Genomic DNA, 5,620 nt, shown 5'->3' with positions numbered 1-5,620 from the left:
TTCGACACTGTTTCTAGAAATATTAAAGGCAATATCTTCTTCAAATTTCACATCTCTACTAGTCTCAATTGTTCTTTTCCCTGGAATGAAGACCCTAGATCCTTTTGTAATTTCACTATATCTAATAAATATCCCCTTCTTCTCGAAAGGTTCTAGTTTTGTTCTTTTCTCTTTAGGAATGTGGATATAAACTAGACACCCAAAAATTTTCTTAGATGGCTTAGATCAGGTTTAATGCCTATGAATACTTCTTCTAGAGTGGTGTTCTCTAATACTAAGTGTGGACATCTATTTTGAATGTAAACTACATTTGGCCCAAAAGGAAGTATGAAGGTTTTGATCGTGCATCATTGCTTTGGTAGATTCAACAATTGATCTGTTTTTATGTTCATCAATTCCATTCTATTGAGATTATAAGGTATAAAAAACTCCCTCTTAATTCCAACAAAAATGCAAAAAAAATTTAAAATATCAGAGATGTATTCACCTACATTGTTTGACCTTAGTGTTTTAATTTTCTTTCTTGACTAATTTTCAACTAAGGCTTTAAACTCTTTGAATTTTGATAAAACTTCAACTATTCTTTCTATTTCAAAAAATAGATCCAAGTTCTTCTAAAGTATCTATAAAAATTGCCTAGAAGAAGCACCCATTAAGAGAAGGTACAAACATAGGACCGCAAAGATCAGTGTGGATCAGTTCAAGAATGGATTTTTTCCATGTTACTTTTTCTAGTTCATTTTCAGGCATGGATATGTTTGATTCATTATAATCCTCTAACTCCATTTCTCTTAATATTATCATTACTCTAATTTACCATGAAGAGAAATTAGATGCACCCTCAAGCCTATCCTCTAGTCTCACATGATTCACCATTTTGATAATATAATTTAGCCCCTTTTCTTTTTAAAATCTGAGATTTTAGATTTTATTCTAAGTAATAGTTTTTCTTATTAGAATGGCTCTGATACCATGTTAATTTTTATGGATCTCTAATAGATAAAACAATTACAATAATTATGACCAATAGGTACTCTTACTTTTATTATAGTAGTACTGAGTATTTCTTCAATTAATGGTGACTTTTATATTGCTTGAGATAAATATCCTCTTTCCTGTGAGTTGTTGATAATATGATTTGTATGCCAAATATTTGGATGCTCCTACAGGTTAGACTTTATAAGAAATGTACTAAAAAATATTAATAGTGTTTTACTTGCAGATTGTTGGGTTTGAGATGTCGTGTATTGATGTCATCCCTCAACGATATGCCTTCCCTTATATATAGAGCTAGAGGGTCATGACTCCCATAGAGTCATGACTCTACAAGTCCTTTGGCCATGTAGAGCCATGTCTCTATGGTGGCATGACAAATAAACTATTATTTTAAAATAATCTCAACATAAGCAATGCTCCTGATAACAAAAGTAGCAATAACATGCTGATACAAGTAGGGAATGTCGATAGGCATTGTTTGTCTCCTGATAATTGTATTGTGAGTGTATTAATCCAAACACACACACACACACACACACACACACACACACACACACACACACACACACACACACACACACACACACACACACACACACACACACACACACACACACACACACACATATATATATATATATATATATATATATATATATATATATATATTAATAACAATTTATCTTAAAAACTAAAATGCAAATCAATATACATATTAGATGAGCATCATTACTTTTATTGATGCTATACATTAACACATATGAACACACTCAATCCTTACAACTCATATTTAATATGTCTAGTACCTATTCAATAAAACATGAACAATCAAGTGCAAATTCTCATGATATATAAATAGGAAAAGCATATATAACATCAATGAAAATGCCTCATTTAATAACAGTGAAAGAGAGGACACTATGAAGTTCTTGCAAATAAGCGACTATGATTTTGTCTCACTTAATACCAATACAAGAAAAAAAAATACATACTAATGATGTGGTGAGATAATGCACATCATATAACTAAATTAATTTTGCATTTAAACTAAAATCATTTAAATAAACCTTTTAAGAACTATTATGAGCATATATGCATGAAATTAAGTAGTTGTAATAGCCAACAACATATATGGCATTATAAACTGTAAAATATCATAAATTCATCTTGATAACATAATCAATAATCTTGAATGTAAAATACACCAAAGCATCATAAGACATCATCATGTAGATTTGGATAAGATAATAATTTCATAATCTAAGATATAATCAATAATATTGCAACAACTAAAATAAGGTGTGGCCTAGTCAAATATATCAGACAATGTAACCATTAATCACATCACATGGGTATTATTGCTAAAAGTTTCACTACTGCTGTGATTTTTTCCTAGAGAACAATAGTATAAGAAGGAAAGGTATTTATCTTATAGATTATCATTCATTTCCAAATACTCAATTGAGACAAATATTTCTTTTCTAAAAAGATATCATAATTTCATTTGCATTGATAATGAATTTGATACATTGGTGATTATGCATTCAAAAGATAAGAAAATGTATTGAATATCAAACAGATCTCTCAAACAAGCCATGAGATTATCCTATCTATCTTTCATACAAAATGAAGAATAGAAGGAAAGATAACATAAGTAGAGGAAGCTAGTTAAGAGTAACAAGTCATTGCCTCATGCTTTGACTAGTAGAAATAGCTTGTTGAAATTTTCTCATTCGGTCTTAGTTCCACAAGTCTCCCAATAGACCCTGATAGTTGTTAAAGCTTGCATGAGTGTAAAAAATGGTATTATATCCAATGGATCTAAGAAATGGTTGATTACTCCTAATTATCTATCTCTATGCCTATCTTATATATGCTTTCTCTAGATTTTCATAAAGGATGGAAAGAATGTAATATTTATGAAAGTAGTTAGAGCTAGAATCATATATGAACACAGAACATAAATGTAAAATAAAGTATTAAAGGGATATTTCTTTAATAAATGAAACATGTTTCTTTGTAATCAACATTGAGGAAAAATAGTAATGGTAGTGAATAAAGAGATAAACTCGAGTCATAACATACATGTTATGTTCAAGAGATAAGTCTTTGTGATTTGAAACCTTGCATTTTAGTTAAAGGCTTCAAGACCATATAAAGAATAAATTCAAACTAATAGAGGTCATCCAAAACATGTAATATTCATAGTCAACCATAGTACACAAATGGAAAAGATTGGTGTGAAATTAAGATGGTATTTTGCATGGTAGGTACAAGCTATAAATTAAGAGTAAAAAGTGTTATTGTAATATAGGCATGTAAATTCCAAATCCCATAGTGTTACTATTGTCTCAATTTTAATTTATCAAAATTGCGGTCTTGGAGAGATCATGTATAATATATAATTATTACAAGGTCATTTTGTGGCCCTTGATCATAAGGAAGCACAAGCCTTCAAAAGTTCAAAGGGTGTATGTGCGTTCGATCTTAAAAGACAATCCAAAATATTATTCTAATATTAATGTCCAAGATTAGTTGTTTTTAGAATTCTTTGATATGAAATATTTAAAATAATAGCATGATTATAGTCTAGAAGAAATGCTTTAAGGGAGGAGACCAAGATAAGACGATCAAAGTTCAAAGTCACATTGATTCAGAAGGAAAATTTTGCACAAGGAAATGATGCAGATTGGACATTTCAAAAGGAGAAATCATCAAAGGTCATTAGATTTTGGTTATAGGAAGAAATTTATGAGTCAAGGAATTGAAAGGATAACTAGAAACAATCAATAGAGAAATCATGTTGATAATTCAAGGATGCATATCTAGAATAGTGCTTGTTTGGATATCATGGAAAAGGCTACAAAACAATCCAAAACATTATTATTAGTTACAACAACTCTATTAGCATGAATGATGATGGTATTCCTTTGGAGAGTATCCTAAGCATTAGTGAGCATATAGCACAATTGATGTGTTGCATTCATGATTGTATTTGTCATTGATGACAACATAGTATGGTTTAACAGATAGAAATTGAGGTCATACAGTTTGATGTTTAGTTGAAGTGTGGTTAAGAACATTTTCTACACTATGTCTTGATGCCAAGCTTAAGTGTGCATGGTGTAAGTCAAATAATGTAGAGGATATGATTGATTACAAAGAGTAGTACAGAGACAAAGTATTGTTAGTATGTGGTGATTGATCAGGGAGGTACTGTACATACTTCATAATTCTTTATTTTTGGGCCCTATTTTATCATAATATTTAATCGATAATTTTGGGCTGACATATTATAATTTACTATAACCCTAAAGTGGAAAAAATACTTGTATAAAAGAACTTAGGGTTGGGGATTTTTCCATAAGATGTGATGCAAAAATTTCTTCTTGCAGTGGTATTGAGCTATAAGTGATTACAGATTATAATCAGGTTGTAAACACTAGATCATAATAATATTGGACTTGTTGCTTAGTGGACATAGCCCAAGGTTTGGGTGAACCACGTTACATCTGGGTGTCTTGTATTCTCTTTTGTGTGATCTATTATTTTTTGATATTGTTTATATTTGCATGTAATTTTTATTTCTATCTGAGGTTAATCCTAACAAGTGGTGTCAGAGTGAGGTTCTTGTTTTTTTTAGTTATCCTCTGCAGGAAAGTCTCATGGTTGAGTGGAAGCGATGGCAGATGAGGTTAAGCTGAAGGTTGACAAGTTTAATGGGTAGTACTTTTAGTTATGGAAGATGTAAAAGGAGGAATATCTTTATTAGAAGGATTTATGGAAGTAGTTGGAAGGAAAAAAAAAGAAATAAGGAACTATGACAGATGAGGACTGGGAGATTTTATACAGAAAGGCACTTGGAATCATTCAATTATGCTTGGTACCATTGGTGACATTTAAAATTGCAAAAGTGAAGATGATGGAAGAGTTGATGGAAACCCTACTAAAATTGTATGAAAAGCCCTCCACTTCAAATAAGGTATTTCTCATGAAGCATTTATCTAATATGAAAATGGTAGAAGGTGGATCTATTGCAGATCATTTAAATGAGTTTAATATTGTTACTAGTTAGTTATCTTCTATGGGTATTAATTTTGATGAAGGGGCTCTCTTGATTTTGTGTTCTTTGCTTGAAAGTTGGAATGGCTTGGTAATGGTTGTGAGTAATTCCATTTTTGGATCTAATATCCTAAAATATGATGATGTGATTGTAGTTATTTTGAGTGAGGAAACTTGTAGGAAAAACTCATGTGGATCTACATCAAGAATTTCTTTGAACACAAAAGTAGAAGTAGAATGACATAGAGAGGAAATAATTCCAGAAATTGTGAGAAATCAAGAGGAAAGTCAAAGGGGAAGAGGTCTCAATCCAAAGAATTGGGAGATTGTTGGAGTTGTGGGAAACTAGGGCATAAGAAGAAATATTGTTGGACTTGAAAGAACAATGAAGGAGATAAACCAGAAGGGAACAAGTAGGCAAATGTGGTAAGTAAAAAATCTGAAGAGGACGCTTTGCTTCTTTCTTTAGAAAGTGTTGATGATTCATGGGTTTTAAATTCTGGTGCTTTATTTCATGCTACACCTCATGGAGGTTATTTTATTGATTATGTCCAAGGGGATT

The sequence above is a fragment of the Cupressus sempervirens genome, chromosome 6 (assembly GCF_028749045.1).
Source record: "Cupressus sempervirens isolate cs-2001-9-10 chromosome 6, ASM2874904v1, whole genome shotgun sequence".
NCBI classification, from domain to species: Eukaryota; Viridiplantae; Streptophyta; class Pinopsida; order Cupressales; family Cupressaceae; genus Cupressus; species Cupressus sempervirens.
The sequence above is the reverse complement of the archived record's forward strand: the minus strand, read 5'-3'. Positions refer to the sequence as shown.